The sequence below is a fragment of the Buteo buteo genome, chromosome Z, assembly GCF_964188355.1.
Source record: "Buteo buteo chromosome Z, bButBut1.hap1.1, whole genome shotgun sequence".
Taxonomy (NCBI): domain Eukaryota; kingdom Metazoa; phylum Chordata; class Aves; order Accipitriformes; family Accipitridae; genus Buteo; species Buteo buteo.
In genome coordinates this window covers 10,964,152-10,989,009 of record NC_134204.1, presented here as the reverse complement: position 1 = coordinate 10,989,009, position 24,858 = coordinate 10,964,152, and the positions used below count along the sequence as shown (strand labels likewise).

The following is a 24,858-nucleotide window of genomic DNA, read 5'->3' as shown; positions in this document are numbered from 1 at the left end:
TTTCTCCTAGCCAGGTTTGCTGAGGCTCTTACTGGAGCTAAGCCAGGTCCTTACATCCCTCCTGCCCCAAGCCAGGCATCGGAGTCCCACCCAAACACACTGCGGTGCGAACACACGGCAGCCCCTTTAGGAATGGGCACCATGGGGACAGCCCCTACCTTTGCAACACTGGAGCAGCCCTGTCTCGTGCTGCAGACACCAGTTCTGCTTTAGGATGAGGATGGGCAAGGGTGACCAGAGTGTTTACTGGGAACCTCCACTTCCCACAGGCTGGGTATGGGCAGGAGTCCCCTCCCAGCCCACACAGAGCCTCATGGCTCCCTCGAGCAGGGAGGGGAGGGAGGTTTGTCTACCCTCCTGGTCATTACGTCACTGGTAACACATGGGATCGATGACCAAGATAGTGCCTCTGCTGAAGGGCCAGCCCTGCTGGATGGACGTCGACTGGTGGCATGGGCAGAATGAGGGCCAACAGCCAGGGGCTGCAGCTCAGGAGGTTTGAGCTGGACATGGAGGAAAATTTATTTTCCAGGAGGGTGGTGTGGTGCTGGGACAGGTACCCACAGAGAGGGGGGATCTCCAACCTTGGAGGTTGTCAGGGCTCTGTTGACAAAGCCACGGCTGATCTGGTCTACTGTTGAGGACAGTCCTTTTCTGAGTGGGACACTGGAGTAGAGACCTCCAAAGATCCCTTCCCACCAACGCTGCTGTCATCATTGGCTAGAAGTGATATGTAGAGATGCTGCCCTACCCCTACCACCTTGCTTCTCCAAAGTATGCTGCTTTTTGGGTTGGGTGAAGCACACATGATGGAAAGGTTGTGATGCTGCACCCCAACCAACAACATGCCTCTGAGCATTCAACCCCACCAAAGGCCACATCCTCTGCAGCAGCACAGCAGGCCAGCCAGGCACAGCACAGCTTATGATATAAAGTCCCAGAGCTGGAGAGGAGCGGTGGTGATGCATAATGAGGGCAGAAACTCACACCCACAGCCCTGCAAAGCTCCAGTGGAGGGAAGATGGGAGCCACCCATGGGACAGGCACACACAGCTCCCGGTGGTGGACCTGGGGCAGCTTGGTGAAATAAGCTGTGACCTGCTTTGCTGTCGTCCTAGCGATGACGAGTGACAACTTGACGGTATGATCTGTGCAACTGCAACACAATGGGGACCAACGGGACAGCGGTCCAGCAGAGAGACATGGAGCGAAGATGAGACAAAGCAGGTGACACACGGGGCCCGTGGGAACACATTTGATCCTTCCCAAACCCATCCTGCTCAGCTGGAGCTCTTCAATAGAAACATGACCCTCATTTTCCTTCTTACTGAATCTAGACCTGCATTGAGACTGCAAGGGCAACAACACAGGGAAATCCCGCAAACCTGAGGACTGCCCTGACGTGCGCCGTGCTGGGAAGAAGCAAAACTCCTCTTGGGAACCTCCATCTCCACTGGCTGCTCTCCCTCTGTTCCTGCCAAGGCTCCCACCCTGCCAGCACGGGCAGCTGCCAGGGCAAGCATGCTGCTGAGCACTGCCCTATGCAGCACGCACGGAGCCATGCCACAGATGTGGCCCTGGGTGTCTGTGCCCAGTTGCCCGAGGGGTCTTCTGAACAGCGAGCAGAGGAAATGGAGAAGATGGTTTGCATTCCCGGCGCCCGAGCTCACTGCAGCCCCTCAATGGGGCCCTTTGTGCCGGGGCCCGTTGCAAGCCAACCTCCAGCACGCACACGCAGGGGCCAAAACCGCCCTCGCTGTCACAGCAATTTGCAGGCAAACTGGGCCAACTGTTCCCTCCGGAGCCCTCTGCCCAAACGCACTGTGGGGTGGTGGCTGGTGTAAGCAGAGAGTGTGCAAAAGGAAGGCACTGCAGCATTTTTGGGGGACAGACACAAGCACTCTTCTCCTCTGCAGGGTGAACAGCCTCTGGCTGTGCCCCTCTTTTGCAGATGGGGAAACTGAGGCAGCAAGAAAGGCCATGTGCCCGCTTCCCCCGACAGGTTGTGGAGCACTTCTGCAGCAGGACGGAGAATTACGTACATGCCTTTGGACAGAGAGGCCTTCACATCACCCTGTTAGCCTTTGTACCTCCATCCCACAGCTAAGCAACTACCCACAAATAATTATCTCAGCGGCTAATTAGCTCTCTGTGTATGTATTCATAAATTACACATTTAATATTTACACAGTGCCAGGGCTATGCCAAGAGCTTTCCAAGCAGATAGACCAGCGAGGTCTCACACCCTGCAGCTTCCCGTGGTAAATAAGATGAATAAGCCCACAGGAGACGAGCGAGGAGCCCCAAAGGGTGGAGAGGGCAAGGGGAAAGAGAGGTAGCCTGACCATCGTCCTTCTGGAGAGAGGACGTTCCTGGCCTTCTCCAGCCATTGGACAGAGTGGTGGCACAACCCTGTGGCTTCTCTCTTGCTCCAGCACCCCTGCTCACCAGCCAGAGCAGCACTGACCATGTCCACGGGATGCCGGTGGCTCTGCTCCCATCTGCAGCTTCACAGCCCCGAGGTCTGCCCTTCTTAAGATGAAACAGCCTCTGGCACCGGAGAGGGTTTCCTGACACCAGCTTCCCACCGCGCACCCCAACCTTGATCTCCTCACATCTGCTCCCTCTGGTGCCACTTGGTCTTTGCACAGCTTTTGCTGCCAGCAGACACCTTCCCTTCAAAGAGAAGGAATTTCCTGCTTAAGGAGGCAGTTCTTCCATGAGTGATTTAAAACTAGATACATCTTTGTAAGGAAACAGGCGTAATTAAGTGTCATCGATGTAGCCAAAGATATGGACTGTTCAAGTTAATTTTGTCCATTAATGAAGAATTGCAGCAAGCAGAGCCTGCGTTTGTTTGCTCTACTTTGGTAAATCTCTGGAGTCAGCAGCTTTGCTCTCTTGACAGGAAAAAATAATTAGCAAGAAACTTTAATTAAGAGATAACAGATGGGTGCTAAAGGACTTGTACTCAATCACTCCACGATAGCCTGGAAGCCGACCTCAGTTTACTTCAGGGGTGTTGTAAAGGAGACACTTTCCCCCTCTGACATGCTCAGCTCAGGGCAAGCTCCAGGGCAGGAGAGTCTCTTCACTCAGCCTGGATGTGACCACAGAGCATCCTCCTGTGAGGGCTGACGAAGCCCTGCTGACCCCAAAGAAGCTCTCCTCCAGCTTTGCAGCAGCTTTACCTCCCACCTCTGTTCTGCAGCAGAACCCACCTCCCTCTGCAGCTACACCCCACACCCAGCTAGGGACGCCCATCATGGGGTGAAAAGGGCCTTCACGGCCCTTCTGGCTGCTCAGCTGCAAAAGGCTGACGCTTCTTCCACGAAACTTAATGAAATATCTGCTGGGACTTTCTGAGAATGAAGGGACACTTTTGCAATCAAATATGCCATTGTCACAAACGATAATCCACGCCACAGGCTCCCTCTTGGACCCGATGGTCCAGCAGCGGGGAGGTGTGATGCCTGCTCTGCTACCAGCTTGGCATGCTGTCCCTGGGACCAAGCTCCAGGTGGCACAGTCGGGATGGCAGCACAGTCAAGATGGTGGCACTCGCATGGCTCGTGCACGGGGGCCAACAAGCCTATGCAGTGGCAGGGCATAAGCACCCTCCTGGAGAGAAAACGCAGTGCTAAACTCAGTGGGAAACCACAGAACAGAGACCCACCGCTGGAAGCAGAAGCGACACAAACTCGCAGCAGAGGCGAGAGCCAAGTCCTTGCTGCAGCACTGGCTCAGCCCCAAGGGATGCGGCAGCTCCCTGTGCCTCGTGGGCTGCGGTCCCACGCTGAGCCCTGGCTGGGAGGCATGGTAGCAGGATGGGGGAAGCTGCCTTAGCAGACAAGTAACTTCAGTGTCGTTTTTCTGCTTGTATCACATCATTAGACTGGCTGAACCAACAGCTTTGGCCCTGAGTGGGATCTCGCTAGGGCACAGCGTGCCCTTCCTGGGCCAGGACAGGACTGCTATGTACATGTCTTGTACTGGTCTTGGTGCATTTTTGGCAGCCTTATGTTGGGACAGAACCTCTCTCACAGCGCTTTAGACCTGCCAAACCACATCAGCCTGGGGCCTCATGCTGGCAGTCCTCCTCACTGCATGCCAGAAGGGCTCCATGTAAAAGACAGCCTTGTTTTCCCACATGCCATCACACTCAGCTCTTCTTGGGAGTAGCAGGGGCTGTACAGCAGTGTGCTGCCCAAACATCAACTTGTCCCTAGCCACAGGGGACAAGCAAACCTGGGAACAGCAGACCAAGTCCATTCTGCCTCAGTAACAGAGTCTCTCCAGCCCTGCATGGGTAGAAGACCCCAAAGAAGCTGCCCTTTCCCGTGGCTTCAGGGTATGACTGAGCTCTGCCAGAGGGTGCTAATGCTGGTGTGTACTCATCTGCAATGGTTGCACACCTCTAGCACCGACCGTCTTGTGTTGCCACAGGCAGGTTCAGGAGAAGATGCACCTCTGCTGATACTTCTGCTTTTCTGTCTCAGCAAGCACTGCAGCAGAGAGGCCTGGATGCTGTTGGGCTGGTGATCTCCACTTTTATTTTTTCCAGGAGACTTTGCTCTTGCATCCTAGGAGGGGACCTGAGCTCATGAGTTGACGTGTTTTCTAGCAGGAGGTCTTGGTAAGACCTTCACTTGGATGTCCTAGTTCTTCTGGTCCAAAAATGCCTGTGTTCTGGGACTCCAAGTGCTCTCCTTGCTGGGACAGGTTAAGCTATGACACCATTTTCATCCTAAGGCAAAGGGAAGGCTGGATGGGACCTTGCCCACTTGGCTTCCTTGCAAAGTCAACTTGAGATGCCTCATCCTGAGGAAAAGCAGTCTCCTGGAGAAGCAGCAACTCCTCCGATCCCCTGCATCTACATCATGACTGCCCCAGCATGTGGGGTGGTATGATATGGAGGGGAAGATGTTGGAGGACCAGAGGGAGATGAATGGCACTAATGAGAACCAGCACACAGCAGAAAAATCCCACCGATATCCTCCAAGCTGGGCTCACTTGAGCCTTTGCCCTTTGCTGCCAGGTGACTGCTGTTAGTACCACAGATGAATTAAAGGCTTGTTTTCTGGTCCTGCTTTTTCATGCAGACAGGACAAATAACTCTAGGCCACAAAAGAGTGCTTAGATCAGGCTTTTCAATGCCATTTAAGGGGAAATCAATATGATTCGGAATTAGGTGCCCAAATCACAGCCGTAAACACAAGAAAAGCTCATTGTGGTCCAGCAACAGTGCAAAGATGCCTGTATTTACTGAGCTTTGGGGAGAGGGGGCAGAGCCAGATAGAGACATCGGGGCGCCTCGCACCCGGCTGACCACAACCTGCCTTTTAAGCCTGGTGCACAGCATACACTTCCCCAACACTGTTTGCCAATGCCCATGTGCCTGCCCTCAAATAACAGCCTTCCTCCGTGTGAATACACTGGGGGCAACTGCTATTTGTTCACATAACAACCCATCTCCTGCTTCACCCCACTCAGGGCTGTGGATTAGCATCAAGCATTGTGCATTTTTTTTTTTTATTAGCACAGAATTATGGAAGACAGAGGCGTAAAAGACCTGTTGGGTCCCACTCAGTCCATCCTCCTTCTGCCAAGACAGTATTGGTCCCTGCAGCATATTTACTATTTCTCCGGTCTAATTTTACATACTGTACAATCTGTGCAGTGCCAAGTTACGATCCCTGTGTGAGAAGCAGAGCTCTCAATTTCCAGGCTCTTGGGTGTGTAAAATCACAACCGCGATGTTAAATTAACTTTTTTTTTTCCTTGCATTTAATCATTTAATAGCTCTAAAATTCAGCCCCTCAGGCTCTTTCTGTCTGTCTGTTGGCTTGGGTTTTGCCTGCTGTAGGCCAGTGGCTTGTCACTTACAGATGTAACGCTCACACCCCTGGGTGGATCAGCAGCAGCTGGGCTTGAAGCTGGGACCACTGCAACTTAACACATGAACTTCTGTGGCCTGAGGATAGAAAACCTCCTCCGCTTTCTTAACCACAGGTACTGGAGGTTCATGCTCCTCCTTATGGCCCAGCCACAGCAAGGAGGAGGTACAAGGCACACTGCACGCAGGGCCAGGACTCAAAGTTATCACTTAGGCTAGATCTAGAAATCAAAGCACGGGTGCAACCTGCAGCACTGAGACACAGGGGGACAGGGCAGCACTGAAGTATTCCCAGGAACTCCCAACAGAAGCACCAATACTTTTCCCCTCCATCCCTACATCCACTGGAGGTTACACCCCAGGACTCTTTTCTTCCCAAGAGAGGGATTTCTTCTCCCTGCAACAACACCAAGACTTTTCTTTGTGCATGTGGCTATGGGATACCAGAATAACTGAGCTGCTGCCAGCACAGCACAGTGAACAGAGGGTGGGAAGAATAGATGCTGAAAAAATGGGAAGCATTTTCCCAAGTCTTCCTCTTTTTTTTTTGGACTCAGTCACCATCACTCACTTCAAGTAACACTTGCACTTCTGGAGCCTACTGATGATTTCAAAGCAATATTCTTAATAAGGCAACCATCTACTCTGCCCATCAAGGGCTGTATTAACAATTAAACCAAGGCCTCGGAATTTGCCTTGGTAATAATGAGATGTTACACTTGCATTTCATGCCTTTCACTCTGAAGGATCCTCAAGCAAAGCCAAGGCTGGAAGCAATCACCGGCGTGTGCTAAGCTGTGGCACCGCTGCGGAGCCGCAGCCTGACAGTCACACAGATCATCTGCTGGGTGCAGGCACCTCAGGGGTGAAAGACGGCAACATATCAGGCCCACGGCACACTGGAAGGAGCGTTACTTCCACCAGAGACATTAAGATAAACCCCTGAGCTAAAGAAGCACTGCAGACCATGACAGGACCCCAGGACAGAGCTCCTGGGTCTTGAGCAGAGCTTGGAAGCAGCCTCCAGCTGGGGGTTGAATGAGGCTGGGTCTCTGGTTTTGGGCTGGAAGGTCTATCTGAGCCATGGATGACATGACTGCAGGATCGTGATCCCCAAATGGTTTCTGAGCTCCCCATGGGGCTCAGCACTATTCGAGAACCCCACAAATCCACAGGCTGCCTGAGTATTTGCAACTTAGTCTACAATCAGAGAACTATCGAGGGTGGCACAACCTTTTGTACCTGTCTCTGGGCAGGTAGGAGAGACAGGATGTCTTGTGCACTATGTGGATGATCCCTGCAGCGAGATGTACGTCTACGAGACAGCAGGAGGCTGAAAGCACGTGATGCTTTGAGGCATACAGACAGAGGCTTTACATGCCTTCTTGTGCAGATGCACACATATCCCTGCAAAGCATGATGCAGAAGCTCACAAGAGACCATACCACCTCTGAAAAGGAAGCCTTAAGATGAGGATGGTAAGCTGGGAGCTTTCAGCTGGGTTTCCCATTCCCGGCAGCAGAACAGAGTGCTTTCAGAGGAGGGTGCACGCAACTCCTTGGAGGGTCATGAACTAAGCCAGCTCCTGCCTGGTCCTGCTCCCTCGTTGGTGCCCCATGCACCAGTGTCCAGCACCCTTTCCAAAACCTCTGAAGAAGATGCTCTTCATTAAGCAGCTGAGCATTTCCAAGTGGCCCCTACTGGCTGGCTGGCAGCAGAGGCCCCCAGGTTCATCATGCAGAACCCAAAACAACTGCATTGTAATTTCTATATGATGTTGGCTGCCTCTCCATTTCTGGAAACACCCCCTCCTCCACTGAGCCTTTCCTGCTCGTCTACCCACCACTATTCCCTCTTCGTACCACTTTTATTGCCATCGCTCTGACTAAACTCTCAAAAGCAGAGAGCAGCGCTGCTTTCAGGCTCTGTGAAACAGGAGCTCAACTTGCCTTTGAGAGCATCTCCTACCCTCCAATTACTGATACTGCTGTTTCAGAGAGCCCTTAAGTTGGTGTTGTTTTTTTTTTCTTCCCTGTGTTGGGGATGATGAGCAAATGTTAGTTTAGGAGTAGACATTCATTCAGTATGATTTGAACTAATTGCCCATTATTTCCTAAATTTCAACACTTAAAAGCTTTGAGTGTCTTGTTGCAAAACAACAGCTAAAAGGCCAGTTATGTTCATTGACTGAAATACAAATAAACATGCCCAGTTCTCTGGAGACTTCTTCGGTTTGAAGCAGAAGAAGATTTTAGGAAAGCATATTTTCTGAAAGTAAGATTATACACAACCTCACCATAACTAGAGCTCCAGTTATCTGAAGGCACTACTGAATTATAACTATTATTACCAGAAGAGATACTTGAATTCTGGAATTTCTGTCGAATGTTTTGAATTCAGGTTCTGAAGCATTTAAAGGACTTGAGAAAATATCTTTGGCTCCAAGTCAGAAAAGCACTTAGGCAAGCCCTTAACTTTCAGCATGTGTTTAAGTACCTTGCTGACTTGGGGCTTTTAACCCCGGCAAAAAGAAAGCAAAGAGGAAAGAAAAGCCAAAGCAAAAAGTTCTAGTGTGTGTGGAAATCTCCAGGCAAGCCAAAATAATAAGGGAATCTCTTCTGGAAAGTCAGAAAATAAAAACTAATAGTGACTTGCTTTAAAATTAAACACTAGAGGAAGCTTTCTGGAGGGGGGGAGAAAGAATCCCAGAACAAATGGAGTATTTCAATGTAGCCTAATGCCGGCTTTGCTCTCCTGCCTCTTCAGCATGCTGAAATTATTTATTGAAGGAAAAAAAAAACACAAACCCAAAACCTGCTTCCCCCTCCCACTTCCAGACTAAGCGTGATGGGAGAGAGAAAAATCTTGGCTTCATCGGTGAAAATACATCTCTGAAATAAGTCAGCTGTGAGAGGCTGTCTCCATCAGGAGGAAGGAAGAGGAGAAGGGATGAGGGAGTGAATGGTAGTAAGGAGGAGGAGGAAATTGCCCACAGGCAGGAGCCTGCAAACAACCGCACACGCTGCCTGCGGGAGGGGGGGATACGAGAAAGTCCGTAAGGAGAGAAAATCAGTGCAAACCTATGCACACAAGCATGGAAAGCAGCTACAGGCAGCAAGCGGCTCTTGCCCTACCTCCAGCTTAAGCCCATGAATAGAAAACAAACTGAAGCAGAGCAAAAAGAGGATGCTCTGCAGCCCACCCAGGGAGAGCGGCTGCTGGCCCATGGGAAATGGCAATGGGGAGAGCAGCCGCCAGTACAGGGATGGACAAGAGGAGATGCTCCTGCTCCTCTGGGCTCTGGTGCTCGCAGCCCCCCGTGACTCTGGCACAGCCGGGGCAAGCTCAGGATGCTATGAAGTTGGAAACACTACTCTGGCCCCATTAGGGTACAAGTCCAAACTTCCAGAAATTCTCCATTGAAGAAGGGGGAAAAAATAAAGAGCAAAGTTCTTTCCTTCAGAAGGAAACCAAAGGTTTTCATGTCTTTTAGGTTTTTTTCTAAACCACTCCACTGTGTTGTACAAAAGGCTTTGCAACCCCTTTTTTTTATGGGGAAGGGGGTGTCTATTCAAAGTGAAGCAGCTAACCATTTCTGAAAAATAACAAAAAGACAAAACACAGCCCCCCCCCCCAACTTCTTTTTTTCTTTCACTCTGACAGAGAAACATGATTTTGTAAAACATTCGGACGTTGATTGGACTTCATTTTCCAACAGAAAATGGCTCCCCTGAGGATTTCGCCCGTCAGCTCTGCTCAGGACAGATTGGCAGCAAGCGCTTCGCTTCCTGACAGAGATGCTGCTCACGGGAAGCGCAGGGTCCTGGTGCAGGGGATGGAGGCGACTCTTCCCCAGCACTCACGCTGCTAAACTGCCTGCAGACCCCTGGGGATGGGCACCCTGTCACCCACTGCTCTGTGCCAGCACCCAGCAAGATGCAGCTCGTGCCTTAACGAGCTGACAACTCAAACAGATGAGACAAACGAGGAGAGCATCATTCTCCCTGTCTAACAGATGGAGCTGAAGTCCTGAAAGCAGATTAAATGACTGGCCCAAGGGTGCGCAAGTAGTCTGCACCAGAGCTAGGCTCTGGTTTTCCTCCTCCTCTGTGATCCTATGGCACCTGCTACATTGACGCCAGGGTTTGGCTGGGCTCTCCTGACCCTGATGAAATACAAACATCCAAAGTGCAGGATTCGTTTGAGGTGGTGTCTTTTTATCCATCTTGAACCCCTGTATGCCCCTTGGGATGCCAGCACTCAGACGCTGCAGGGGTGGCTTGTGGGGCTATGAGACGGCTGCTGTGGCATACAATGGTGGTTCCCCCTAAAGCAGCAAGCAAAAAGCCTTCCATAAATACTGGTTATGCTAAAAAACTACTCAGGGCTAAGCAAGTTGAGAAAAATGGCCCAAATTCACTGAAGGAAGGAAAACACAATTAAATCACCTAACAGCCCGTATCCACTAATCCCTTGTGCTACCAGGCTTGACTTGAATGTCTCTGCCTGCTGACACCTACCTCCCACCCCTCTTCCAGCCCTGGCACTGCTTTTCCCAGTACCCTGGCAAGGCAGCTGTACATGCCTGTTGTGTGGGAGAGAAAGCCCACCAGATCCCAGGGCTCCCAGCAAGCAGTCACAGCCTGACTGGGATCCCCTGGCAATGGGTTGTGCAAGGACAAACTCAGGAGTTGCTGTCCCAGGCCACAGCAAGAATTAAAGACACTCAACATTTGCAGGAGGCTTCAATGTTCACCAGGCTGGGAGACACATTTGCAACATCATGCAACACATTAAAAAAGCTGTGACACGCTTCTGGTGGCTCTTGCTATGCGGTCTTCACTCTGGAGCTGTGATTTAGGGCAGGATGAAGAATGTAACAGGATTAAATCTGCCTAACTAAATCCTGAACTTTTCCTTCTGGGTTTATATCCCAAAGTCCTACTCATAGATCAATAGAAGGACGCCCGGGGCCATCTCTGTGGAGCTGCCAAGAAAGAAATTGCAAAAATATGGAGAAAGAAATGCATCACGGATACAAAAGCCCATGGACTCGCAGAGCTCAGTGGAAAAGACTTGCCCAGATTATGGAGTGAGATGGACAACTTCAGGTGGAGGGAAAGTTCACTAACACAGAGAAAGGCTGACCATGGGGTATCTTCCTCAGATAGGGTAAACACCTCCATTCTCAAGTGACTGATCCAACCCCCAACCTCCTCCAAATTTCTTGGGGGACAAGGCACGTTCCACTTCCTGAATAGCACTTCTTGGTGGCCCAGCAGTTGCCAGGTGTCTGCTGCACTTGGACAAGGGAGCTGGGAGCAAAGGGAGCAGATGGAGGTCCCACGTTTCAATGGCCGTATCTCCTGGTGGGCTGATGGACCCTGCGCTGACCCTGCTGCCATGCAAGACACACGAGCAGCACCTTCGCTAAGGCTAAGTCAAGTTACAACAATGCCAAGAACCAGAAAAAAAAACCTAGGAAAAAAACCCAACCTTGCATAAATGTATAAACAAGTGTTTCTTCAAAAATGACAGCTTCTGAAGTCCCATGTCATTACTATTCTCCCAGGACTTTCCTTTCTGTCTCCCACGTTACCAATGCAGCAGCTATGTAACTTTTGAAGAGCACCGACTGGCAGCATGAAAATGGCTGCAGTGATTGTATCGCAACACTTCACTGCTTCCCTGAGCTGCAGCTCCCTCCTCCACTGTTGGAAGTGAAGTACAATCAATGCTAATTAATTAAGGGCCAGAACCTGCCAACCATGGTCACACCGAGTTCAGTGCTGTTTCTTGAATATTCAGGGCTCACTCTCCATAAAAGCAAGGATCAGTCTCCAGCAACTCGGGTTGAAAATGACAGAAACTCCCTTTGCAAACTGGGAGGGATGGATGGACAAGTCCGTCTCAGGGCTGAGAGCTGGAAGAGTCACCTGCACAGGGACAGAATCAGTGCGCTGCTGCTGTAAGTGCTATTGACATGATGAGAAGGGCAGTAAGTCAGCTTGCAGGCATCCCTAAAGGCTCTCTGCCAACAGGAACCATGGGGTTGGCAGAGCTATTACACCCAGCCAAGGCCAAAAGGAGGATGCTTGCGATGGGCCCAGCACAAGAGCACAAGCAACCTCCAAGACCAAGGAGGAGCAACACCCTTTCTCTTAGCACCCAAAGGGCTGTGCCCTGTGATGCTGGGAGAGAGCAAGGCAAGGGCTGGTTGTTACTGGGCAAAGCTGGGGAGGCTCCTCAAGGGAAAAGGAGGCAGAGTCCCAGTAAAGTGAATAGACTTCCAGGTGGAGCGCCAGTGGGAATGGTGCTGCAGCTCACTAGCAAGTGAGCCTGTGGCCATTGGCAAAGGCCACGGTTCCTCCCCTGCCAAGGGGCTTGTGTGATGCTCTAAGAGCTAGAAGGCACCACTGGGGACCCAAGCTCCTGAGCTGCCCTTCTGTGCCGCACAGCAGGCATCCTCACCCAAAGGAAAAAAAGAGACAAACACGAGGCCTTGTGCTTCCCACTATAAAGTAAAACTAATTTTCAAGTCTGCTAAGCACAGGAAATTGGATGTGATCACCAGCCAGGTGCCTTGCTGCATCCCAGGTAATGCTAACATCCCCTCCCAACAGCAGGAGTCCTGCAGGGCTCAGCAGCCCCGTCCCACTCCTGAGCAACATCATTGGATTTTCATGCTTTGCTCCAAGCCTTTCCAGCTGTCCCAGCAGCTGGCACAGGTTGTGGCAGATCTCCAGACACCCAGTTATGGCCAGACATGGAGGCTTCCCATAAGAAATTGCAGGGAGAGGAGTAGACAGACATTAGCTTCTGGATTTAATGTACTCTGACTCCTGTGTGCCTCAGTTTCTCACTTGCACAGCGTCTTGTCGGCTGGAGTAACCACACTGCAGCGTGGGCAAGCCACAGACGCAGCAGAGTCCGACCTGCCAGGGCTTGTGGCTTGGCTGGAGTCAGAGGCTCTCTGTGACTCATCCTACAGAATCTCAAGTTCACGGCTACGGCTGGAGACTCCCCTCGGGAGCGCCCCAGGCTCGGCTTACTATCCCTCTGGGAGCCAGTTTGCACATAAACAATGCGGATGGTGAGCAGAGCTCACCTGCCTGGTTGGAGAAGATCTGCGCTTGGACAGATGCATGGACGTGGGGCTACCAGGACAAGCCCCCAGCAGTGGACCCCTGTGCATATGGTCTGCAGGATGCAGGTTTGCACCAGCCGCTACTTTTGGGAGCCTGCCTTCCTGCCACTCACAACAGGATGGGACCCTGATCCCCCTCCATAGCTGTGTTACCTCTGTGAGGTATGCTCAGCAACTTCCCTGGCTTTATTTCAGTTTGGACCCTGGTGGCAGCAGGCATGGTCCCCTGCGAGCAGCACAGACTGGTAGAGTACAGGGGGGACCTCTCTCCAGAGAGCAGAAGCGCACTTCGGCATAGCAAAACATCTATTCCACACCAGCTCTCTGCCAGCAGAGCTGTGTTATCCGGCAGCACGCCTGACGCCTGGACATCAGAAATACATGCACACACATGCACACCTCATTACACTTTAGCAAATTCAGCAGGAATCAAGCAAGACACACTACATGCTGCAGCTCTGCTTTAGCTTGTGCATCCCAGTCAGCTCCTCAGTGTGATGGCTCTCTTCTGCCTATAAAGCACACAGCTCTTGGTTGGCAGAAGTCCTCCAGGCTTCCAGCCTTGCAGGTCAATGTTTTTCAGCATCAGCTCTGCAGATCTCTGGCTGCTTTGCAACACTCCAGAATAGATAACTAAGAAGAGCCTGGCTACTGGCAGGTGGCTTAAGTCTGCTAACACAGATCTGCACTGGGGGAAACACCTCAGGCTCTGCAAGCTAAAAAAGCTAGAAAAGTCAAGTATGTTGAACCTGGGATGAAGGGTGGTGCATGGCTCTGCCAGCCATGTGCACCCTGCAGCAACGTTCTGCCTTTTCCACAGGGAATTTTGCAGGTGGATGTATCAGGGATGCAGGTGCATGCAACTGTGCAAGGAACAGTTTTTAGCCCCTTCCCCTTGCCTCCTGAGTGGAGGTGAAGGCTGTTTTATCTCCATGCTGTGAATCACATACACAAAGCTGCTTCCTCAACACCAGCCTCCTCAGTATGGCTCTAAGCAAAGGAAGGCAGTGCAATGAGGCTCCAGACTCCTCAGCTTCAATTAGCATCTGGTGGCAGCTAAGCCTAAATAACAATCTTTCCCAGCAAATCCTACACCAAGAGATCAATGGTCCATACGCTGGACTAATACCCCTGTAACCCCTCCTGCCTCCATCATCGTCGATTGCTTTGCGGTTTCACTTCACTTCTCCACCTGATTGGCCTTCCTGGAGCACTCATTACAAGGTGACACGCATCGCTTTTCCCCTCTGTAACGAGCCTGCCACAGCCCCTCCTCAATCCTTCTTCTCCTTTTCCTTTTAATATGCCACAATTATATTGGCTTCTCTGCATGGATCCACTCCATTTAGTGCTGCCCAAGACTGCTTATCCTGAAAGATGCTCTCTTCATCCACAGGACAGACTGCACATCTTGCAAGTAATTCTTCTGTTTATTTGTTACACTCCAGCATCTCCCACCCAGATTAGGAATCTGGGTATTAGGTATTTCACTTTGCACAGAAACACAGTGTTTGCCCACCAAAATTAAACCCCCCAAAGACTTTGATAATAAAAGTTTGTGCATGTCGTGTCTCAGTATCTGCTCTCCTGAGCATGCTTCATGGTTCCTTTGCTCTGTTCCCACCCTAGAAAAATCCTCTCCCCGGGAAGCAGGGATAATGGTGTTTAGGCTCAGTGTCTTGCTCTGGCTGTGCTCCCACTATCCAGGGCTCTTCTTGCTCACAGACATGTCACAGGTGGTCTAAAGACAGCAGCAAGTGACTCACTCCACGCTCAACACTACTGATGGATGTGCAGGACCTGAACATCTCAGCCCCAGCCCTGCCTGCCCTTTTGGTCCCGGCGTCTGCCTCACACAACTCTTCTGACACGCTCCAGGGATGATTTGTAGCACCCTCGGCTAAGGTCGTGGGCTCCTGCAAGCAGTGCCCGGAGCTGCCCCCAGAGCTGCAGCACTTTGCTCTTTCAGCCTGACCGGAGATTGGCTTTGCAGTCCCAGGGCAGCCTATGATCCAGGACTTCAGACACTGGAAACCCTGCAAAGGGGATAAATAATGAGTGGCACCTTCAGTCCAAGTTCAGATGAACACATGTCTCTGAACAGGCTGGCAGGGACCAGGCTGCTTTGGAAATGTGAGATGGCTGGGTCCCTGGGATGGCCACATGTGACTTCCAAGGCGAGACCTTTCTGAGCTTTTGGAGGCTAATTGAAGCCAAACCCCTGAAGCACTAAAGGTTTCCACTCCAACTGTCACTGTTTTATGAGATCTTCCATTTCTGGAAGCCTTTGAGAATGTAAAAGCAGGCATAAAAAAAACAACAGGCGTAACCCATGGATGAGGATTGCTTCCTCCCTCGCCAAAAGGAGCTCAGTGCTAGGACAGGACATAGCCCTTCTTCAGCAGCCAGAGCTCACACAAAGAGCAAAGCCCACAGCTATTCCCCACGTGCTGGGATATGCCTCAGCTCCCTGGGTCTTAAAATCTGTGCAAATGAGATTTTGGCTTCCACCAGCACTTGGGGGCTCCCAGCTGCTATGGTAATGCCTCAATTTACAACTGAGCATCAGCAGAGGAAGCAATACTCCTGCTCCAGACAGTGGGATGATACCATCCTGAGAGGGAAATGACCTTTATCCAAACCCTTCCTTCCAGCCTTTCCCCAAAGAGCAGGGCTTGTCCAGCAGTGGGCTTCAGCAAGGATTTGTTGGCAAGGACCCAGCTGGCTTACGCAGACGCTCCATGAACCGAGTGGTGCTCCTCGTCCCACGCTGTCCCCTCTGCACATCCAGGTGTGCCTCCTGCCTCCTCCCTGTGGGTTTTGGCAGCTTTGCCCACGTCAGCAGTAACTCCCAGGGCTTCATCCTGGGCTGAACACTCTCCAACCAGAGCTCCTCTGCGTGTCTGGGTGGACTACAAATCCCATTCCTCCTCCTTCACTGGTTGTCGTTACATTTAATGAAGTCTAAGAGACTAGTGAGACATGGTTTTCCTTGCTACTGCAGAACTAATGAATCCTGGCAGACTGCGATCCTCCCGGTGGTTTCTTCTTCTCACCACAGACGTGAACTAATTTCACCAGTTTTGTGGGATCACATGCTTGTCCAAAACCTGCCAGATCCACACTCCTTTTTTATTCTTTTACAGCTTTGTGATCTGCTTCAATACATAGGACCTGCAACTGATAGAAGGGTTCATATTTTTGTTAGCATCACAGATATTGCCAACTAGATTTCCTCCCAAGCTCTCGGATGGCTCATGTGGGCCTGAGGACAGATCCCCATTTCACTCCAGAACATCATCTTCACTTCAAATAACTTCTAACATTCCCAGAAGGGCTAAATTCAGTGCAAGTGCTTCCAGACAGACTTGTATAGCAAAAGTAGGCAGATTCTTTGCAATATCCTTTGCATGTCTCCAAATTTTAGTAACTTGTAAAGAGCAGTTCAAAGCCCTGAAGCCACCAAGCTGTGCTCCCTCTCACCTAAGTGCCAGTCCCTCTATTTTTCTTCCTGCCCTTCTCCGTCTCCCACCTGCACTTTAAGAGCATCTCTTCTCATACATCCGAGAGCACTTGGCACAATGGGACATCAATGTCACACTGACCTGTGGCTATTTTCCAAGCACAGACCCTAGGCGAGAGCCGTGAGCTCTCCACTCCCTGTCTGACAGGCATGAGCCATGCTCCCACAGCATGCCCAGCAAGACAGACCACCCTGCTCCATGGACCAGCAGATTTCTGTGGTATGAAATTAACAGACACTACATGGACATCAAACCTCTCGATTTCCCACCTTCCAGGCAGGAGAAGCGAGCCTAGGATGTGCGGGGCTATCCTGCACCACTGGCTGGACCCCCCAGGGGATACTCTGCTCTGGGACCTGTGGGGCGATGAGGCAGTGGGCAAGGAAACACAGGCACTAAAAATAGGCTGTTTGCGGTAGGGGCTGACCACATTTATTAGTAAGCCTATGCTCCAGCTGACCACAAGGTCAGCCTTTGAGAGCTTGGCCATAATTCACTCTGTGTCTGGGCAGGAAATCTACTTGAGCTCAGAGGCATGTCCAGTAACAGAAAAAGATGTTCCAGGCTATTTTTGCTGTTTTCTTTTACTTTGCAGACAGAGAACCTTTGGAGAGGTGCATCTTGTGCTGGAGTGTCCTGGTTTCAGCTGGGATAGAGTTAATTGTCTTCCTAGTAGCTGGTATAGTGCTGTTTTGGGTTCAGTATGAGAAGAATGTTGGTAACACACTGATGTTTTCAGTTGTTGCTAAGTAATGCTTAGACTAAAGTCAAGGATTTTTCAGCTTCTCATGCCCAGCCAGCAAGAAGGCTGGAGGGGCACAAGAAGTTGGGAGGGGACACAGCCAGGGCAGCTCACCCAAAGTGGCCAACGGGGTATTTCATACCATGTGATGCCATGTCTAGCATATAAACTGGGGGGAGTTGGCCTGGGGGGCAGATCACTGCTCAGGAACTAACTGGGTTTTGGTCAGCAGGTGGTGAGCAATTGCATTATGCTTCACTTGTTTTGTATTTTCCAATCCTTTTATTATTATTAGTCATTATTAGTTTCTTCTTTCCTATTCTATTAAACCCTTCTTATCTCAACCCAGGAGTTTTACTTTTTTTTCCCCTAATTCTCTCCTCCATCCCACTGGGTAGGGCAGGGAGTGAGTGACCAGCTGTGTGGTGCTTGGTTGCTAGCTGGTGTTAAACCATGACATGGAGGAGGGAAAAAAAAAAAAAAAAAAAAAAAAAAAAAGCCAGGTGTTCTGGGACAGACAGAGGGGTAGGAAGGAAAAGCAGGGTGGGATGTGTGTGCAGAAGTTTGTGCCTGTTTGAGTCTGAGGTTCTTCTTATCAGAGAGATTTACCTTCACCATGTAGGGCAGGGAAGCAGCCAGGAAAGATCAGAGCAGCAAGGAGGACCCCACACCTTGATGGGCTCTTAAGTGCCCTAACAGCATGCAGCAGAGTTTAATGGGTTGCAGCTGGGGTGTCATGGCAGGTGGGTTGAGTTGTTGTTTCTGCTGCTTCCCTCCAGCTGTGGGCTGGCAAGGGAATATGGGGAGGCAATGGGGAAAACAATACAGTAATGAATGCCCAGGGATGGAGGCGATGGACCTTCCTCACAAAGGCATCAGAGGGCAATTTGAACTACATCCAGGTTGTACCTCTGGCCAGCAGAGGTACCTACAGGACAGGCCAGCAGATGCAGCAATCCCACTGGGACGATGCTGGTCCCCAGTGGGCGGCCACGAGCTTGGGCTAGCTTAGCCTTGAGCAGCAATTAGTAAGGCAAAGGAGGCAAAGAGTGGATGCCTGCCCTTGAACGGCAGCCTTCAGAATGATTTAAGCAGGCTCTGACTCACAGAGAAGCTTGAGTCGTAATTGCTGCACATAAGCTGCCGGCACTGGAGCCTTCATGTGAGGGGTAACGTGTCCCCGGTGAGTCAGGCTGACTCACTCGCTGGGTACACGAGTTGCCTATAGAAGCGAGATGAATGCTGGGGGGAGCCCAGAGGTACAGGCAGTGCTGCTCTGCCAGGGGTGCTGCCATCCAGGGGTGCCCCTCACCTTTGGCAATGCCTTCCCCTGCTGTCCCAGTGCTTATGTCTTTCCTCTCTTGCAGCTCCAAGGCAGGAGCATCTACTCATGCCATGCCCTGGGACCGAGGTTTTCCAGGTACAGCCGGCTCCTTCAGCAATTATGGGAACACCACCATGAACTGAGCTCATTCAGCCTGAGGACAGGCTGAGCTAAGCCCCCCAACTTTGACTGCACTGAGCAAACCCTGATAACATCCTTCTAGTGCTAAGACATGTCATTTTATAGATCCAGCACTATGCCTTGATTCTGGATCTCCAAGCTCTCCACAAAGCAAATTGGAAGAGCATTTTGGCTTTGAGAAGGCTTGCAAAGAGTGAGGGATGGTGGGGCAGGTAAAGGCTACCCCAAACCTTGCTTCCTAACTGGAGAGAGGTCCTGGAAATGCTCTGAAACCAGATCACATGCTGAAAAGGGCTGCAGTTTGGAGCGAGGCTGGTATTTCAGCCAGCTGGATAATGAGAGCATCCAGAGTTATAACAGGAAGGATTAAAAAATGGAATTGCTAATGGGGAATTAATTGTTAATGGGGAATCGTCATTGCAGGAGGGTGTTCCCAGCGCGGCCCTGCAGGGATCTGTTCTTGGCCAATTGCTAATCACTCGTCTTATCAATTATCTTGAAGGCAACATAAAACTGTTGCTGGCAAAGTTTGCCAGTGACACAAATGTATATAATGGAAAGGACGAGACCATTGCACGCAGAGCTCTGGAGCAGTTAATATACTAGCCTTCCCTCAGCAAGAGCATGTGTTTTAGGCAGCCAAACACAAATCCATTCATCTCCAGTGGAGGAATGTAGGTCAGACTCGCAGAAGGCAGGGCTGCATCCTGGGGAGGACGACGCTGATAAGGCCTTGGCAGGAGCCACCCAGAGATGAAGTGCCAGTGTGCTGTGATGAGAGCAAAACTTGGCCTGAGACGCAAGGAGGTGTCACGGGAGGTGGGAAGGTGCTTTCTAATGAGGAGACAGAGCTTTCTCCCGCACCGGCCCCAGCCTGAGCGTGAAACAAGGCTCTGCGGGAAGCACACACCATCTCCAGCCACCCAGTCGGCTGCTCAGCGCACACACAGGCGCTCCCTTTGACCTTGCCTTCCCCAGCGAGTGCCTGCGCTCGGGCAATTACAAAAATTCCAAAACACTCTGTTGCACACGCATCTTGCCCTGGGGAACGGGTGGAAAAACAAACAACACATGACAGATGTTAGTCATGTCGCTTAATGCATGACTGAAGGGCACTCCAATAGCGTGGTGGGTGAGAGAGGAGGGGAGAGGAGGGAAGAAGAGAAGAGAAAGAAGAGAAGAGAAGAGAAGAGAAGAGAAGAGAAGAGAAGAGAAGAGAAGAGAAGAGAACGTTCTGTATGTATATTTGGAGAGACTACTCCTGCAGTGCTGTTGTAGGTTGGATGCACACCACCCCTGCACACTCATGGGCAGAAGACCAAGCTTCCAGGCCCAGGTAGCTCATCACGCCACTTGAATCCAGGCACTTTAACTGAACAGCATTTGCGCAACAATCAAAACGTACTCAGATGTCTACAAACAAACCACACGTTCCTGCATGAATCTACAAACCATCTCCTACACAGAAAAACCAGAGAATACCCCCAAAAGCAAAGCAACTAGTTTAACCGTGCCAAGCAGATGCCCTGGGGAGTTGCATGGGCTGATTGATGTGGGAGGAAGCAGAGTCCAAAAAGAGCTGGTTGCATCCCCGTCAGCCAACAAATGCCACACGGAAAACATTGGACAATGTGGGGAAGGGAGACAGGGAGATATCTACAGTTGGTTTCTATTCGAAAAGCCAATTTGCATGGCTTTGCTGTGCATTTTGAAGGCTGTTTACCGGCCCAGGCTTTGTCTTAGCTGAAATGTGGGCAGCATTTCTAACGAGGCGCATGCAAACTGGAGCTCCCGGGAGGCTTTGCAGCAGAACCGATTGCAAAAGATTAGTGCCAGGGCTTAAGAGAGCAAGAGAGAAGGGAAAGTAATGAAACAAAATCTCTCTTTCTTTTCCTCGGTTGAGGAATGATGGGGGCTAATTGCTTGTTGCTGGTGAGAGAGGAGATAGCAGCTTCTGCGCCCATCAATAAATTAACCCCAGCATGTGGCAACTGAAATGCATTCATTTCCAGAGATGCTTATCTCTTTGTCTCCTCTCCTGGGTGAAAACATAATTATTGTTTAAACATGAGTTAATTCAGCAAGGTGAGGATCAATAAAGCAGAATTACTCCTCTCTTAAAAGCAGAGAAATCTCAATCTGAGACAGACGTGGACATAACTCTGGGAGAGCTGACAGGTGGGGAAGATGCTTTGGTTGTGGCAGGAGCCTGGGGAAGCAGTGCTCCCTCTTTCCAGGACTGCTGTAGCTCTTGGGTCTACTGGGAACAGCTAAGTCCAGCCAGGGGCAGTCACAGCAATGAATCGAAAGAGCTGAAATCACCCATGCACGTATATTTTATGGCCTGACACGCAGTTGGGCATCTCCACCATGTACACACTTCCCAGGTAAGGAGCTTTAGCAAAGCCCCAGGGCTCATGCTGTGGCCTCTCTCCTTCCTTTGAGGGTGCCCAAGCCCTGCTAGGGAGAGGGTCTCTGCACCGCAGAGACCCCCGCCAGCACTGCTCTCACACGATGGAGCCCTGGCTAACCAAAGGTGCGAGTGTCGCAGCAGGCAACATCACTTCTGTGCTCTGCTGAGCTTTCCCCATCACCTTCTTCTACTCCGACATAAATTGGCAGAAACCACTGCCTGGAGAAGGAAACACACAAAGGAAAACTGAGCTACCCACAATAATGGTGAGGGCACCGGGCTCTCCTGTACGGTCTTAGCCAGTTCTGCCTCCTCTCTCCCTTCCCATTTCTCCTTGCAGCTCCTGCCCATCCCTCTGTGCTGGCTGGGAGCTGTGCTGGTGGGAACAGCCCTGTGGCTGACCAGGGCAATGCCTGTCTCTGGAGGCAGGCTGCCTCCCATCCGGCAGCCCCATCTGAAGGTGGTTTACTTCTAGAGCTTACCCATGCACCAGGGGGACATCCCTGGACCACTTGCCCAGTGAGTCCAGCAGGAGGGCCAAACATCACCTTATGCCAACCTATTCCGGCAGCTAAGCCCTGCAAGCCTCAACTCTTTTCCCCCCACTTCCAATTTTACTCAGTGCATCACCTTTTCCTTTGCTAAATTCAGGAGCACTGAGCTGGCTGTTCCAAACGACCCTGCGCCGGCTGCCCCAGCTGGGCTGGGGAAGGGTGTGTGTTCAATGCAGTGGCAGCGAGCAGCAGCAATCCCACTCACGCTAAGCACACCATCGGAGCCTGCCAGAGCCACCCAGCGTGAGGGGCTGAGGGGCATGGGGTGACTGGTTCAGCAGCAGTAGGATTAGCCATGAGTGCACCGTGCAACTCCCGTCCGACAGCAGCGCTGGTGGCTCCAGCGGCACCCGTGGTCCCAACCCTGCTGCCCCAAAACACCAGAACCAAAGACCCCATGGTGGACGTGGGCTGGGAGCAATCCCCTTTCGATGGCTTGATCTATTCCAGGGGTGAAGACACTACCTGAGAAATCAGGGATGTTTCTCCTGGGGGGTGGCATCCCTCCACCCGCAGCCAGGCATTCTGCTCTATCCACATGCCTCCTGGTCGGGGTGACACAAGGGGCTGTGCTATGGCAGAGCGCCTCACGAACACCCTCTTTTGCTGCCCTTTTGCCCTTCCCTGCAGCAGGACACCCAAAACCCAATGCCCAAGCCAGCACATTAGTGCAACCCTGCAAACATCCCCCTGGGGCTGCCCTGAGCGATGGCCCTGGTCTCCCACCACACAGTGCCTACCCCCAAGGGTAGCTGGAAGCAGCAGTGCCCAGCAGGGTGGTGCAGGTGTAACTTTAGCAACCTGCCACAGATGCTAAGCAAGGGAGCTCTGTGACCAGAGAGAGGGAGGATACCCAAACCTGCTGACTTCTGACCCTCTCCATCCCACCTCACCCCCAACACTGGGGAGCATCCTGGGCTCCCGCATCCCAGACAAATGCACCCTTTGCTCTGCCAGCTCCAAGGAGAAGGACCAAAGGTGAGCCGCAGAGGGGTTAATGCATGAACAGCCTCACCTCCACCGAGCCTGAGCTCCAGTAATCACCAGGGTGCACGTGAGAGCCAGAAGCGGTGGCCAGGCTCCATGCATCGTGCTCGTGCTCACTTAACAGCTTGTCACATCCTCCTCACTCAAGTATTCAGTGCTAATGCATCTCTTAAAGTGCTTCATGAGCTATTAAAGACGAGCGTGCCTCAAGTGCATGATAAATGGACTCTATGCCAGCGTCCTCCCCCCACTCCACCCAGTCCCTGACACCAGTGGGATTAATCCATCCTCCCACCCCACTCCTGCTGTGTTTTTCCAGCCTGAGTACCCGGCTGGTGGGGGATGAGCCCCAGGGTTGGCTGGTGAGGGGAGGCTGCAGGGGTGCAGGGGGTGAGCTCTGAGTGGGGAGGATGGAGCACACCCCTTGGGTCTCCAACGCGGGGCAGATCCTCCCCGACTTCACTTGCACGCGTGCAGCCTCCCCAAGCCAGGCACGGTGGGGTGGACAGCTCCAAAGTCCCTGCCCAGAACATCACATCAGTGTTTCAGAGAGGTGCCCAGGAGGGACACATGATGCCTCTGGGGAACAGATTGAGGACAGTCCTGGAAGTGCCCTACAAACCTTCCTCCAGCTCTTATACCCAGTTTTCCCCCCTCTCTCCTTGTTATGTCCCCCAGTGCAGAGCAGTCTCTCTGGCTCCTGCAGATGGGGAGAGCCCTGCCTCATGCCCCGCACCCCCTTCAGGCGCTTGTTGATGCCCTCAGGTCTCAGCAGCTCTGTTTTCAAGCTGGTGCCCCAGATACCTCCCTGCTGGGTGCAGCCAGGCAAGGGAAAGAGGAGGGACACAGGGATGGGGAGGCTCTGCTGCCAAACCCCTGAATCCTGCTGGATCACAGAGCAGAAGGTGACAGTTGTTGCAGCTCGCCTGGCCAGGGGCCTTACCCGGAGCGGTGCTCTCTGTGCCAGCGTGCTGCTGCCAGCAGCAAAATGCATGGCTCTGGCCAGTGCTGGCCAGTGTGTTTCTCTGTCTAGACAACACATTCCAAGTATGCATAATCCTGAAGTACCTGGCACTTCGGTGTTTTGTACATCTCCCTGTCTGGGCTGCCATTCCCACAGCATGGAGGGAAGCAGCATGGTGCAACTAAAGGATGCTCTGGCAGCCTTGACAGTGGCTTCTTCAAGACTTCCCAGGCAGCAGTCCTGCAAGCAGAGCGGGACCAAGCAGCATTGCTTCTCTGCAGAAAGCATCACACCACCACAAGGAGCACACAGCTCAGCACCCGAATGCTTTCAGCAGGCACCCTGGGAAGGTGCTAGGAATGCTCCTGCAACACCACCCAGCAAGCTCCCTCTGTGTCTGGAGAGCGGATGGGGACGTGCTGCCAAACCCCAGCTGCTTCCTGTCCAAGCTGGCAGCTTCCAGCAATGTAAACCCACCCAGATGGATTTAGAGCAACTCAGCAGGGTACTCTGGCTGGGTTCCTTAATCCCACGGAGCCCATGGATGCACAGATGTCCTTACTGGAGTTAATCAGCAAAATTCCCCCCTATAATCCACAAAAAGCAACTACAGCCAGGCTGACTGCCAGGAAAGCCAGCAAATTTTGGAGGTCCGCCATTTTGTCCCATTTTTGCAGGGCTGCCACAGGTGACCCCACAGTGGGACCCAACCGTCCCCCACGTAACCTTCCTGCTCCTGCCTAGACCCAATATCATGTGGGGTCCTCCAGCTCCAAATGCCACCAGTGACTCTAAAATGTAGTCTCTCTCAAGCCGTCACTAAGGTAAGCCCTGAACCCTCTGCTAACCTGGAGAGGAGTGAGATAGTGGTGGGCACCAATGTGTGGTGGCAAGGGGGACAAAGTCACCCCAAGGAGGTGAGAGCAGGATGAGGCATCCGACACAGTCACCAGGTAGGGTGTCAGGGCTTGGGGCTGTCAGGCTGCTGCTTCTTCCCACCTGCTCATCCCTTCACGGGTGGGTTGCACAGGGCAACATGCAAAAAAGGGGGGGTGCAGAGGTGGGAAGAGGTGCCCTGGCTGTAGCGGCACCCTGGGACATGCAGGGATGTGGGCAGGGCGAGGGGAACCAGGGGGCACTGAGGGGGATGCAGGATGCCCAAACCC

The 24,858-nt window shown here is 51.9% G+C and overlaps 1 protein-coding gene across 5 annotated transcripts in view; it reads right to left on the bottom strand.

Annotated features, from left to right (window-relative positions):
* Positions 1–24,858, bottom strand: part of CNTFR (ciliary neurotrophic factor receptor) — a 214,230-nt gene that overhangs the window by 64,529 nt on the left and 124,843 nt on the right. The gene's annotated exons all lie outside the window — the stretch shown is intronic.